Raw genomic sequence first — 15830 nt, 5'->3', positions numbered from 1 at the left:
TTGTGACATGGTCTATTTGTGTTTTTTGCAGGTCCATCGAGCTTGATCCAGAGGGCTCTGATGGACACCGACTTTCAAAATTGAACATCTGGAGCATGGGCAGGTTAACCTCAGTCTGTTGTGGCTTGCGTGTCGGGTGCGTTGTGTGTGGACCAGGTTTAGCTACATTTGTGGGGGACCAAACTGTGAATACAGTATAGATTATGGGGGCCTGGACAGCTTTGTGTACAAAAGCTGGTCCCCAAACGGTAAGCTTTGTGAGGAAATAAGGACTTGGTTTTGGATTGGTGAGAGGTAGGTTATGGTGAGGTGAGGGTGAGGGTGAGGGTTATTGGTTCGGGTGAGTTGGGTTAAGTTAGGTGAGGGTTATGGTTTATGGTACGGGTGAGGTTAAGGTTTAGGGTGAGGGTTAGGGTTAAGGTTAGGTAGGGTGAGGGTTAGGGTTTCGGGTGAGGGGATGGTTTATGATTCGGGTGAGGGTAGGGTTAGCGTTATGGTAGGGTGCGAGTGTAAGTTCGGGGTGAGGTGAGGGTATGATTAGGGTGGTTGAGGTAAGTTAGGTCGGTTCGGTGAGGGTGAGGGTTAAGTTTAGGCATTCGGTTTGCTGTCAGGGTAGGTAAGTGCTAGGGAATGCCATATCAATGACTGGTCCGCCACAAAGCATGCCAGACACGACTGTGTGTGCGTGTTGCGTGTAAGTTGTGCGTGTATTTGTGTGTGTGTGTGCGTGTGTGGGTGTGTGTGTGTGTGATATTGGTAAACCCGGGTGTGCTGCTGTGTGCAGACCTGACCACCATGGACTGCATGCTTCCCACCACTGACCAATGTTGCTGTGGCTGATCCAGGGGGAGACGACGCTTCCACCGTCTCCGTCCTGTAGGGTGAACCTGCTCCGCATTCGCCGCACGCTGGTGGACAAGTCACTAAATATTTAATATTAATTATAATGGACATTTACTGCTTGGTGCAAGAGCATTCAGATCCTTTGCATTCATAAAAGTCCTTAAAAACACTCCTGTCAATACAAGTCCTGATTGAAAATCTAACTTCAGTAAAGTCTGTTGCATCATCCAGAAAAATGTAGGAAAAAGTATAAAACTCAGAATAATCCTCCGCTTTTAGAATGTAAAGGACCCAGCAGTTTGTTTTTTTTCACCTAGTAATGATAAAATCTCATTCCAGCATGCTTGTGCGATTACAAAGAAGCGAGGAAGATTTCATTGACCCATGACGAGGAGAAACGGGTGATCACAAAACACATTACAGGGTCTGTCCGCTGGTGGGGTTACAGCCAATTGTTTTCCCTGAGTGGGGCTTTCAGGTCGATGTTTTGGACGGACAAACTCCACGACATCCATTACCTTCTATCTATCTCTCCAGCGATCTATCTATCCAGCCATCCGCATCTACAGCCTCTCTCCTCCTCCAGCCATCCTCCTCGCTCTCTCCATCGCTCGCGTCCACTATTATCCTCCATCCATCCAGCATCTTCTCCTCCATCATCTAGCTATCCCGCCTGCTAGTCTATCTCTCCTTATCTCTCCTCTCGTCTCTCTAGCTATCATCTATCCATCTTCTATCTATCCATCTATCCAGCCATCTGTCATCCCACCATCCAGCTACTCTCCAGCCATTCCATCTATCAGCACTACTATATATCTAGCAGCTAGACTAGCATATCCTCTCCATCCATCTCTCTATCTCTCCATCCTCCTCCAGCGTCTCTCCAGCGAGCCTCCATCCACCCTCATCTCTCCACCCATCATCTATCATCTCTCATCGACTATCTATCTACTCTCCACATCTATCTAGATCTCCATCCCTCTTCTATCCTATCTATCCTATTATCTAGCTTCTATTAATCTCCTCCATCCATCTCTCCTCCATCCATCTCTCCCCCCTCCATCCATCCATCATCTGCTCCATCTATCTCTCCATCCATCCTCTCCATCTCTCTCCATCTATCTATCTATCCTATCTATCATCTATCGTCTAATCTATCTATCTATCTATCTAGCTATCTACTATCTATCCATCGAGTGGTTTCCCATGTGTATTATGTGGGTGTGAGCGCTGTAATGCCATTTTTTCTGGCGGATAAACCGTGATTTGACTTTGTCCATGACCTTTGTCCACAACCACCAGTTTACGCCGTGCAGGTGCACGCGTGCGTGTCACAGGCGTGCTCAGGTACGGTAACTAACTGCCCAGCGGGCCCGAGGGCCTGCTGGGGGTGTGTCGTCCCAGATGTACGGTGGAGGTACCAAGCAGGGGACGACGCCTTGTGCACCATCGTCCCGGCAGTTGTTCGAGAGAGCTGGGCCACCTGGACAACTGCACCCGCACGCACCTTCACGGTAACGCACTGCTATCCCCTCATCACGCACGTGCAACCGTCCCACAGGTACGCACATTGATATCACGTCCATTACACAACGGCAAACCGTCACAGGTAACGCAACGCTAATCCATCATTACACACGGCACCCGGCACGGTACCACTCTATTCCCGTCATAACACAACGGCAACCGTCACATGTAACGCCCGCTTAATCCCATCATCCGCACGGCAACCGTCCACAGGTACCCACGCATATCCTCACCACACGCAACCGGCCAGTACGCAGCGCTATCCATCATCACGCACGGCACCGTCACCAGGTACGCACGCTATCCAGCAGCACGCACGCAACCGTCACAGTAACCGAGCTATCCATCAGCACGCACGCGAACCGCCAAAGTTACGCACGCATCCATCATCACGCACCGCCAAGCCGCCAGTACCGCACTCTTTCCATGCAGTAGCACGGGCTGCTCCCAACTGCAAATTCATACAGACATGTTTTTCCAAAAAAAAATAATCAGGAAATTCGAAATGGCGTCCGATCAGGCCGCCGCGGTTTTTGGGCTGTTGAACAGAGATGTCCTCTACGTCGCCTCCGTTCACATGATCGAGTGGTTATCCCTCATGTTGTCCTCTAGTGTCTTCATATTGGTCTTCATGTGTCCTCAGATGCCCTCGATATTGTCCTTCCCATGTGTCCTTTCATGTTGTTGCCCATCATGTTGTCTTCATGTCGCCTCCCATGGCGTCCTCATGTTGCCTCATATTGCTTTCTAGGGGCTTCAGTCGTCCTCAGTGCGCCTCATGTGGTCCTCAATTGCTTTATATTGGCCTTCCATGTTTCCTCATGTGTCCGCATTGGATCCTCATTTGTCCTCCAGCCACCTGTCGTCATGTTGCCCCCAGGTGGCCTCATGTGCTCAGGTGGCCCCCATGTTGTCCGCATAGGGTCTTCATGGGGTCGTCATGTTGCCCTCATGGTGGCCGTCATATGGTCTTCAGGTTGTCTTCTTGTTGGCCTAATTTGTACCATGTGTCCTCAGTTTTTCGCTCATTTTGTCCTCATGTTTCCCTCATGTTTGTCTGCTGTTCCTCATGTTGTCCTCATGGTTCTGTTTGTGGCCTATGTTTGTCTCTTGTTGTCCTCATGTTGTCTTGCCCATTTGTTGTCCGCATGTTGTCCCTCATGTTGTCTTCATGGTGTTCCTCATGTTTCCCTCATGTTGTCTGCTTGTTGTCCTCATGTTTCCTCATTGTTGTCTTTTGTTGTCCTCATGGGTTTGTTGTCTGTTTGTTTGTCCTCATGTTGGGCCTATGTTGTCCTCCTGTTGTCCCTCATATTGTCCTCATAGTTCCTCAGGCTGTCTTCATGTTGCCCCCATGTTGTCCTCGAGTGGCTTCATGTTGCCCCCATGTTGTCCCATATTGTCCATGTGGTCTCTTTTTGCCCTCATGTTGTCCTCATATTGTACTTCCTGTTTGTCTTCTTGTTGTCCTACTTTGTCCCCTCATGGTGGTCCTCATTGTTGTCCTCCTTTTGGCCTCAGTTTCCCTCAGGTGTTCTTGCTTTTGTCCTCTGTTTTCCTCATGTCTGTTTGTTGTCCTTATTGTTCTGCCTTTTTGTTCCTCCATGTTTGTCTGCTTGTTGTCCCATGTTTGTCCTCAGTTGTCGGGTGTGTGTGGACCAGGTTTAGCTACATTTGTGGGGACCAAAAACTGTGAATACAGTATGATTATGGGGTCCTGACAGCTTTGTGGGGACAAAATGCTGGTCCCCATAACGTTAAAGGGGTATTTCCTGACAGAAACACAAGGTCTCCTGCATGACACACAAACGTGCCCAAGTGATAAAAGATTCCTTTCGACGGTGAAAGCAACAGCAACAACATAAAGTCAATGTCAGTGATAAAATTATACTATACGATCCTCAGGATCTACATCTCAGTTATTACCTCATCCATGCCGTTACACTTATTTACTGTACATCTTATGAAAGCACTCGAGTGTGGACGTTTAGCCGAGATCAAGATAGACCTACTGTAAAGAATATTAGATTAGCAGAGTACTGTGTTGTTCTGCATTCTTCTTCTGCTTAGTCATCGTGGGTGGTGTGTGTGTGTGTTGTGTGTTGTATTGAAGCTCCGATGGTGTTGTGGTGGTGTTGTGTGTGGGCCGCCCTGTAGTGGTGTGTGTGTGTTGTGTGTGTGTGGTTGTCGTGTGTGTGTGTCTTGTGTGGGTGCGTTGAATGTGTTTGATGTGTGTGTGTGGTGTGTGTGTGGGTGTGCAGTATTGTTGTACGATGTGGTTCAATGGGTGGTGCCAGACGTATGCTTCGGGTCTATACGAAGTCCGGTTTTTGTCTTTATATTGATAATAAATATGGGAGGGAGAACAAGGCGAAAGGTGATCCCGACAACCCAAAATGATTGTCCATTGAATACTGTCAGGTATCAAGACCTCTTTATTATTCTGTCCTGGACTCACAGGTAATCTTGTATTGTGAATTGAACCTATTAGACTCGAAAAAGGTTTAATGTATTTGATCAAACTCTTTGGATCTCTAAAGTCACTTGTTCGAGACTCAAAACTTCTATTGGACATACGAGTTCTATCTTGTCATTGTGCTCAAAACCTCTTTGGACTCGTCTTGTCTTGACTCGAAACCTCTTGGACACAAGGTATCTTGTCTGGAATCTCAAACATCTTATTGGATACCCTCAAAGGTCTTGTCTATGACTCAAAACCTCTTTGGAACTCACAAGTCTTGTCGTGGTCTGTGGGGGGGACGTGAAAACCTCGCAGTGGAACGGTACGTCTGGACCCTCAAAACTCTTGGCGAACTCGGTCGTTTGTCATGGACTTCAGAAACAACTTTGTTGGACTCGAGGTCTCGTCTGATGGACATTGACAATATTTGGGACTCACAAAAGTAAGCCTACTCCAGTTTTAACAGCTAGTATCTTCAGAAGCAGTCATGTCTTGGCGCAAACCCCTTTGGACTTGGCAGACCTTGTCTTGGAACCCTCAACCTGTGGACTCGGTAATGCTGGACTCTCAAACCCATTTGGGAATGGTCGTGTCTTGGGACTCAACCTCTTTGGACGTCGGTCGTGTCTTGACTCAAACCCCTTGGACCACCGGTGTTGTAGTGACTCAAAAACAGCTTTGGACCATCAGAGGTCATGTTTGAACTCAATCAACCACACTTTGGACCGGAGGTTTGTCTTGACTCAAATCCTACTTGGCCCGTCGTAGGTCTTGTCCTGCGATTTACAAACTTTTTGAGACTCGGTCTCGTCTGGGACGAGGAACCTCTCTACTTGAGGACTCAGGTCTTAGTTGGTAGTCTTGCCCACACCCCTTGGGCACTAGAGTCCAGGGTATTGGGAACTCGAATCCTCCATTTCGGACTCAGGTCATGGCACGTGGACTCAAACCACTTTGGCCACGCAGACGGTCTGTGCTTGACTACAAACCAACTTTTTGGATCACACAGCGGTCGCATTGTCGTTGGGACCTCAACACCTCTAATGGGACCTCGCCAGGAATGCGATATCAGCCTCTGCGCGGCATGACTGCACCACGTCGACGACTCGACGCCATTAATCAACACCCCATTATGTGCAGGAAATCGATAACCAGCAGCAGACCCTTAAGCAAGACACAATTTGAGGGGCCCGTCTGTCGGAGTGGTTACAGTGCACTCTCTGGAGGTTTATGCGAACTGCTGAGCCATTCTGAACCTGAACTCGACACTGGATATCACCGGATCCAAGAAGCAAACTCGCTGGATTGTGGATAGGACATTTTGCAAAATTCAAACAATTAAGGTTTACACAAGTAATCCATTATATAAACGACAACACCGGAGAGAGAAGAGAATTTCTAGGGGACCGAAAGGAAGACGAGATGTGTTGGTGAGCAGCAGCTTCTCAGGTTCGCAGAGGAATGAGTCAATTAGACTGTTTGTGTTTTTTGTTTTGTGTGTGGTGGGTGTGTATGTATTGTTTTGTGTGTGTGTGGTGACGTCATGTGTGATGATTAGTCGTGTGTCGGTAAGATGGAGTGTGTTGTTGACTCCCTCTAGAGGAAAAAGAATGAGGCTTCTGACAGATTGCCAGTCCACAGTGGTGGTTCGCCAGTCTTGTGAAGAGACAATAAAACCTAGCGGGTGTTGAAAACTGAAGACGTCACAGAAAGCAGATCAGAGATGGACTGAGGGCCACATGCAGCCGAGATCCATGCTGATGAGCGGCTTTAGAGCGCACATACCCAGTTGTATGCCTTGACAACTACATGTCCTGTATGTGTGCGTGTGTGGGTGTGTGTTGTGGTCTGTGTGTGTGTGTGTGTGGTGGTGTGTGTTATAATGTCAGTGTGTGTAGGTCCATGTGTGTGTGTCTGGTCTGTCTGGTCTGTTCTTGTCTCTTGTGTCGGGTCAGTCGTGCTTATGGGTGTCTGCGAGCGTGGGTAATGGGCGTATTGGCCATGCAAAATGCACCTTACTTGCCAGCTTTAGTTAAGATGATGTTGTGTGTGGTGGTGTGAATGTGTGAGGATGTTCTGCGTGTGTGTGAGGGCATTCTGAATGTTGAGGTGTGTGTGTGTGTCTTAGAGGATGGTCGTGTGATTGTGGCTTCACGTAGCGTGTGTGTTCAGTGTTGGCGATGAGTCAATTCAAAATAAAACACGAGTCAAATTTAATTAAATGAATTATATCATTAAATGTTTTTAAAGAACTTTGTGTAGGATCTAATCCATGCGATATTTTTGAGCGTCACAATTTTCGAGTTGAAAGTAAAAAGAACTACAAATGTCTGGATATAAAATGCACATTTGACGCAAGTGAAAATCGTGGCGTTTGTAACACGAACAGACTGACAACACGGATAGGTCCGTACTGATACTCCAGAATCAGACTCGGGGAGGAGATGATGAGGAGGCAATGCATAGTCAACAGCAGGGGGAAGGGGAGACGAGAAACATGTGAGGAGGCGGAAATCCACTCACAACACGCAATGCTTTGATTCAGGTGCATCAGTTCAAGGAAGTGAAGGAAAACAAATAAAAAAAAAAGACCAAGGAGTTCATCCCCCCGGATGCACGTCCTCAGCGTCGCAACGGGAGAAGAATGCCGAATAATGATGAGGAGAAGGGAGACGAGAAGTCAGAGGATAGAAACACCCCTCTGGACCCGTCAAGCACAAGCTCTTTAAATAACCTTGATGACTGACTACTGGGAGACAGGCGTAAAATGGAAACCTCAAACATGAGTGGAACAGCGCAGCCAACCGCAAAAACGAAAAATGAAAACTTGCCGGTATATCCGGGAGCGAGATCCCGCATGTGGTTTTATTGGTGGAAGGCCACACTACTGGTCGCCAGGGAGGGCCGCAGTCAGCTCCAACGCTCCAGTCATGGAGGACCCAAGATTTCCCGTCCAAAGATACCGGCACAATCAACCAGCTCGGCTTGTACACTCCTCACACTGCTGGGGGGAAAGCCCGAGGCGTGAGTCCGTCACTCGAGTTCACCCAGCGTTGTATGTAGACTCTTATATGGCCACGCCTTGTCCAATTACTAACCGGGGCCTGGGTGTCCCACGCAGGGGCTCTCAGCCCTCCACAGCTGGAACGTGGTCCCTCCAACTGGACCTGTGTATTAGTCCTGGGTTCTGCTACCCCCCAGTCGGGACTTACCTCCACGCGCACCACATCCCTAGCCGCATGACTGTGGGACGGGCCCTGACAACCGAGTCCTGGGGACATTCCCCACGATGGGACGCCTGCCCATGTCACCAGTTCTCACGGACGTCGTCCACGTACCACCTAGTCAGGGGTTACCCACGTCCTTCCATTTCCTCCTCTGGCCCCTCCTCCTCAGAGCGGCGACGTCTCCCTGCACCTCTAGTCCTGGGTCTCCTTCCCCCAAAGCATTCCTCCCAGTGGGACTCTCTCACTATTCTGGGTCATGGGGGATGAAACTAGGAGGAGGAAAACGTCCGAGTGCAGACGTTTCTCTGAGCTTACTGCTCTTGTTTTTCTTAGCCATTCTGAATCCTCTTATACATCAGGCCTCTGTTGGTTGTAGAAATGCAATGGTTTATATTTTAGATGGCCACTGTGGCCCTGTTCGTGTGCTCACATCGTTAATAAATCCCGATACGTGCTGCCAGCCTAATCGGTGTGAAAGCTAAATGTATGGAAGACGGAACGACAGGTACGTGAATGGAGACGTAGTGAGGGACGTACTCGGAGTGGGCTTTTGTTCTGAATCACTCCACCGATCCTTTTTTTGGCAGTGGGACGCCAACGTCCCGGGGACGGGACTACGGTTAGACCGTCCTCCCGTGGTCCTGTGGTCCTGTCGGTGACATCACGCTTGGGTGTCGGTATGTTTCACAAGTAGTCCTGAGGACCGTCAGATGGGAGGAAAATCGAGCGCATAGAGCGACGAGTGTGAAGCATTAGTTAACGAGATCTGGTGGGGGTAGCAACAGACGACCCACCAAGACACCTTTAGAGCTAGGTCAGACTGTACTTTAAAGTACAGTCCAGTACTCAAGAGAGGAACTTTCCTTGTGAATTGGAGGGCAGGGGGTACAGGAGGGAGACGGCGTGCTCCCCACATGATCATCCCCAATTCATCACAATACTTCGGACTACATTTATGCGATTGTTGAAGTATTGGTAATATTCGCGATTTAGTTGTAATTTCTAACTTTTTTATTCCAACTTAATTTTCAAACAAATACTTTACAGGGAACGCTGATTCAAAGACAGGCAAAATCGATCTACATGATGTGTTTTCATCTTAAAAAGAAACTTGTGCTCATCTCACTGCAACATGTGTATCGGGATGCCGAACGAGGGACCCCCCCCCACAACTGACCAACAAGTATAAATATGTAAAAATAATAATAATACAGATGGATACTTTTGGGTTGTGTAAAAACAGAACGATGATTGGACTTCCTGTTTGTGTGTGAAATGAGGGGAAATCTGAACTGAAACTGTGAGCGTGGGGACTCCGGGTTCGGGGATTTAACAGACCGTTCTGGAGATTAACCAATGCTTTTTTTAGAGTCCGATGTAGGGTGATGTAGTTGGAAGAAATACAGCTTAAGCAAGAGATGTTTTTGCAAAATGTCGCAACGTCTTGGGCCAGAGGGGGGGGGGGGGGGCGGGGGGGGGGGGGGGGCGGGGGGGTTCTGGACTCCACCTTCAACTGCGGTAATAGTAGACTCCAGATTCTTATAACAAGTAGTAAAGACGTTGCTCTTTCAGTGACATGTCGAAAAATTGTGAAGTCAAATCTGACTGGTATGAGTTGTACGCTCACTGTCTATCACTGAGTCGTTACTCAACTTCAGGTTTTGGTCCGATTGTTGATTGGCCTAAAAGAGAAGAGAAGTGAATAAAGTTCCTGCAAGAAGCAAAAAAAAGTGGAATAAGGGTGAAAAATAAAACGGCGGAAGCAGCATGACTTAGTTTCAAATATACTAATATGGACCCCGCATTGTAAAAACTTATCTAAAATAGAAGACAACCCACAAAAACGGCGGAAATCAAAGAAAAAAATCTGACAAAATGTGAGTTACAAAACTAAAAGTGGTGATGTTTAAAAAATGGGAGGCTCGCCGAGTGGCTGGAGTTGTCGGTGACTCCCGGGGTAGGGTGATGGGGTCCTCCACGTAAAGCTGCTCGTGATGACCTCGATTCTCCTGCTTAGCGGGTGAGGGGGACTGTGGGATCGGGGGACTCATTAATTCTAGCCGGCTTTTTATACCTCGAGGCTCAGTTGCAGGGGTGGTGCTGGGGGGGGGGGGGGGGGGTGTTGAGGGTGGGGGGGGGATTAGGGGGGAGAGTCGGGACTCCTTAAAGCTGCATTCCATCTGATCTCCAGCAGGGGGGTGGGGGGGGGACGGGATGGTGTGGGGGAGGGGACTACCTTAAGTGCTTTTATAGATCTCTGCCGGGAGAGGACGGGGGGGGGGGGTGGGGGGGGGAATAATTAAAGCTGCATTACATCTGATCCTGCAGGGGGAACCAACATCTCACTTGATTTATATATAGGAAACATTTTTCAGAGAGTTTATGGTCTCATTTCGTTCGTTTTAAGTCTCTTCCGCAACCTATGTAATGGTGTTAATTTTTGAATTATGATCTCGTGATTTTTTGATTTAATATGTCAGCGTAACTCGGGGGTTGTTTTTATTAGGGCTGGTGGCTCATGTATAGATGGTTGCAAGGTGAAAGTGGTGTTAACTAAAGTAGGTGTAAGGGCTCCTCCCTTTGTCTAATATCGTCACAGCCCCAGCCAGGACGAACCAATGGGTGACTTCCACATGCTCTGTCACACTCGTTTTACAGTCAATGGTTTGACCCAAACCCCTGATCGGTGTCCAACTAACAGCCGTCGCTGTCCGCGTATTGATCTATCCTCTAGTCTGATGTGTAAATTTTCAGCTGGTTATGACGTCCCTGTAAAAACAGGTTTTGTTTCTTTCTTCTTCTGTGGTGCAGGGCCATGGGCCCTGATGGCCGTGCTTGCAGGACTTCAGTCCATCACTACAGAGAAGCGAGAGAGAGTTTTTCGCAGTTCTCATTGGCCGCTTCTCTCAGGGGGAGAAGAGGGGCCGGAGGCCGCACCAAGAGAAGCAAGATCAGCAGCTGCTGATGAAACAGAGGTCAAGGAAGTGACCCCCCCAAAAAGTCAGCGTCCTGCTGACCCCATTTTGCCCTCATGGTCCCCCTCATGTCAAGTCCGTCAGGTGTGTCCCCCACTCGCAGCCATCTGGTTGCATATGTGTCTATAATGTTGTCCCCATGTTGTTAGTTTATGGCGTCTTATGTTGCCCTCGTGTTGTATTCATAGTTGCAATCCATCGGTTGTACTCATGTTTGCCCTCATGTTGTATACATGTTGTTCTAAATGTTGTCTCCGCGATGTGGTCCCAATGTTGGCCCCATGTTGCCCTCATGTTGCCAGTCATGTTTTGCCCTCAATGTGGTCTCATGTTGTCCCCAGGTTGTCTTCTGTGTCTCCTAATGTTGCCTCTGTTGAACTCAGGTTGTCCGATTGTTGTGTCCTCATGTTTCTAACATGTGTGTTAGCCATGTTGTCTCATGTTGTGTCCTCATGTGGTACCCATAAAGTGTTTCACATGTGTCTTACATGTTGCCCTCATGTTTGTCCTCAGTTGTCCTCATGTAGTATACATGTCGGTCTACATGTCGTCTTACATGTTGCTACATGTTGTCTCATGTTGTCTCTGGTGTCCTATGGGTTGACCTTTCATGTTGTGTACATGTTGTACATGTTACTCGTCATGGTTAGTCCGTCAATGTGTCTACATGTGGTAAATCGTCGTCACATGGTTTGTCTACATGTTGTCACCCTCATGTGCCTCATGTTCCTCATGTTGTCCCATGTTGTCGACAGTTTCGCTACATGTTGCCTCACTGTTGTCCTCATGTTGTCCCTCATGGTGCCCCAGCATGTTGCCTCAGGTTGTCCTAATGTGTCCTCAGTTGTCCCACGTTGTCTACATGTCGTCTACAGTCGTCTACATGTTGTCTACATGGTTGTCTCATGTGTCCTCATGTTGTCCTCAGTTGTCTTCATGTTGTGTCTACATGTCGTCTTACAGTTGCCAAGTCTGTACTCATGTTGATGACGACTCTACATGTAGCCATCATGTTGCCTCATGTTGGTCCTCATGTTGTCTAACGTATGTCTACATTGTCGTCTACATGTCGACTCTTACATGGCGTGTACATGTGACCCTCACACAGACGAGTCAATCATTGCTGTCCTCATGTTGTCTTTCTGGGGGTCACATCATGTTGTCCTAGATGTTGTCCTCATGTATGTCTAATCAATGTCTTTGTAAGTCCCCCAAATAAACATGATTGATTCCACGCTCTTTGCAAGTACAAAATCTTTAATTTCATAATTTTGGGTCCTTATTCTATTTATAGCATTGTCAAACAAAGTGAAGTGTTGTTGAAATGAGCTTATGAGTAAAAGTTGGAAGATTCCAGTCTTTGATTATCATCAACATCCCATGCTTTAATTTAGTCTATACAAAGAATAATTCCTAATTTTGCTTTTCTAATCAACACATTAGGGTTTTAATTTCCTTGAGATTAAATGAGGTTATTGACCATAAATTCCAAAGAACCTAACACTAAGTTAATAAGTAGTGTTACATAGGTTGAACGTCAGACAAAATAATTGAAGAACATTGGAAAAAAACATATCAAAATTGTTACAAACTGACATGCTGTGTGCCTGTTGAGCACTAGTCCTCGTCGAGCAGCGGAACACCTCACTCGGGATTGATATGAACAGGTCACCTCTTAGTAAGTTGTAAGAACCTAGAACATACTCATACAAAATTTACTAATGAGCTACAGGCATTAGCAAATCGCTGTTGTGTGTCTGTGTGTGTGTGGGGTGTATGTGTGTGTACGTAGTGAGACGCTGTTTCGCCATGGTGCCCCGCTTTCCCCTGCGCACTCCCTTTTCTTTTCTTTCTTGTGGTCTGGAGGTGTGTGGTGAGTAGCGTTGGCTGGCCTGTGGTTGCCAACCAAATTGTGAAGTGTCTGTGTGATGCGTTGCATGTTGTGTTCGTGGGATCGTGTGTGTGTGTCTTAGGCTTTGTGTATGGTGCGATGGTGTGTGTGTTGTGTGCATGTTTGTGGTGTGAGTGTGTGGTGTCTGTGCCTGTGGTGTGTGTGGGGAGTGTGCGTATGTGTGTGTGTGCGGTGTGTGTGTGTTGGTGGTGTCTGTGGAGACATGGCCAGGGCATTGTTGGTCCGATGAGTGTATGAATGTTGTAGTGTCTTTGGCCTTTGTTGTCTGCCATGTGTGGTGTCTGTCTTCGTTGAGTTTGTCTATGTCTGTAGATGGAGTGGGTTTGTGCGGTAAAATTTTAGTGGTGAGTGGTTGGGTGCCTATTCCACTGCGCGTGTAGTATATTGACATGCGCACGCATGGTGAGGTCTGTATGTTGCTGCAATGTGCTCTGGGTGGTGGGGTGGTGGGTGTGTTGTTGTGGGGGGGCATGTGCAGGAGGCTCCCGAGGGGGTGTGAAGGTGTCGGTGTATACAACCGAGACCAACGGGCAGGTCCCGTACTTAGACACCGCACTCAACAGGACTAAAGTAGTGGAAGTTTGAGGTAATGATGGCAAATTAGCCATTGTTGTAGTGGTGAGAGCAATCACTGCCCTCGGATGTACTACGAAGGCGGCTGGAATCTGATTTGGTGGTGTAGAACCCCCCCCCCCCCTTTCCGTACTTATAAATTTTTGATTTTTATTATTAGGTTTCTGTTTAAGTGATGTCTGTTTGTTGTGTATCATTCCTGATGTCCAGAGTAATCGATGTAGACTACGATGTCGGAGGCGCACAAGCCACCCCGCGCCAGCAGCTGCTGACCCAGGGAGAGGCGCGGTCCAAGGCACCTCAGAGGACTAGCGATTTGGTACTCTACATGGCCTGGTGGAGAGCACTGCTTGGCTCCGCCGCAAACAAGGACACAGTGAGGGAAAGGCACCAATCCCTTTCATAATGGTTAACAATACAATAATTTTGGTTATTTTACAAAATAAATTAACATTTATAGTAGGAGGTCGCAGGTTCCAGGCCAATACGGACCGAGCAGTGCAGAGGTGAGAGAGATGCCAGTTGTGTGTGTGGAAGGTGCGACAGCGAGGAAACCAACCTGCCTAGTGTGTTGTGTGTCGATCGGGTGGGCGCGTGGCAGTAGATAGGTATATCCAGGGGGAGGTCGTTTTTTGTGTGTGGTGTGTGTGCGGTTTTGTTGTATGGAACGGTGTGGTTGAGTGTGAGTGCGCGGTATTGCGAGCACATGTATTGCTGGCTATGGTGTCACATTGCAACTATGGTAGCAACAGACAGTCGACGTCAAACTGCTCTTCTTGTTGTTGTGTATGTGTGCTTTTCGTTTGTGTGTAGGGGCTGTGTTCCATTCAGTGTGTTTGCGGTGTGTTTGTGTGAGATGTGATGTGTGTTGTGCGGGTCGTGTGTAGTGTGTGGGTGTCTTTGCCGGCAGCGTTGTGCGTGTGTTTGTGTCGTGCGGTGTGTGTAGTGTGGGTTCCTCTTTTAGGAGATGGGCGTGCTGTGTGCTTGTGTGTTTGCGGTAGGAAGGCGATGTGTGTGTAGTGTTGTGTCGTGTGAGTGTGTGTGGTGTGTGATTGAGAGTGTCGTGGCTGTGTGTGTGTGTGTGTGTTGTGTGTGTGTCTTACGTGTGTGGCTGTGTGTGTGTTGTGTGTGTGCGTTGTGGGGTGCGCGTGTGGGTGGTGGTGAGCTGTTCTCCGTGATGGTGTGTGTGCCGTGGTGTCTCGATGTGTCTGTGGCGTCGGTTGGCGTGTGTGTGTGTGTGCGTGTGTGCGTGTGTGTGTTGTGTGTTGTGCAGTGTGTGTCTAGGTGTGTGCGAGTGTGCGTGTTGTGTGTGGGGTTGTGTTCGGGTGTGTGGGTGTGTGGTGTGTGTCCTTGTGTGTGTGTGCGCGTCCAGTGTGTGTGTGTGTATGTGGTGCAGTACTAGGTTGAGTTATGCGTGTGCGATTGTAGTGCGGGTTGGAATGTGTGTGGGGGGGCGTGAAGGTGTGCTGTGGGTGTCGTGTGTGTGTGTGTGTATTGTGTTGTCTTCGTCAACCCATAATAAAAACCACGTTATCGTTTTTTAACGACGTTTTTGGCCAACTTTTCAAATGTGGGCACTGGCATGCTGAGCAATTGCCAAGGGGGCTGTGCTTGAGCAGAGGGCACACTACCCCCCCCCCCCTACAACTCACAGATCAGGGCCTGGTCCAGCCCTGGAGCCCGCCTGGGGGTGAAGTCCCCCGTACGGAACCAAAGCATGGTGGTAGTGAGAAAATGTAGAAGAGCACTTATCGAGCCGTCGCGCGGTCCCCATTTCATCAGTTACACTATAGATCACTAGTAGCACGTCCGATTAGTATTTAGATAATCATGACTTATGCACTAATCGCATCGGGGTCACTGATTTAATTGGCAAGAGTGCATTGGGAGAAAGCATCTACAATGGGGACAATACCGGCAATCAGATGCCGTGGCGTGTACGACTCAAATTTCGTATGCAGTACACTTGCCGGTGTCTCAAATGGTGTCACCCACTTTCAAGAAGGTACGACTACGGAGGAGGTAGCCATGTGATAGAAAACCATACCTGAGTTCTGTTTCCCGTTGTAAGAGCACAGGAACTGCACTCTGGTTATTTAAGGCGTTTTAGGTGATATGCTTATCATTGATTGCAGTGAATGTTCAGTGATGGTGAGGCGGCGCGCATCATGCACTGCCCAGCCCTTAACATGGAAGAAAACGATGAAACAAGACATTAACACATTTCTTCATCTATTCCTCTTCCGTAGAACGAACCTACGCATGTTGGGTAGTTCCCAAGATGCTTGTGCGTGCAACGATACGAATATAGA

At 48.2% G+C, this 15830-nt stretch overlaps 1 protein-coding gene across 1 annotated transcript in view; it reads left to right on the top strand.

Moving 5' to 3' along the window:
* The window catches only part of LOC116685781 (cGMP-dependent protein kinase 1), a gene marked incomplete at its 5' end in the record, with an annotated part of 77956 nt that overhangs the window by 16243 nt on the left and 45883 nt on the right, over window positions 1–15830 (top strand).

Source organism: Etheostoma spectabile, chromosome 3 (genome assembly GCF_008692095.1).
Source record: "Etheostoma spectabile isolate EspeVRDwgs_2016 chromosome 3, UIUC_Espe_1.0, whole genome shotgun sequence".
NCBI classification, from domain to species: domain Eukaryota; kingdom Metazoa; phylum Chordata; class Actinopteri; order Perciformes; family Percidae; genus Etheostoma; species Etheostoma spectabile.
This window is presented reverse-complemented; position numbering and strand designations above follow the sequence as displayed.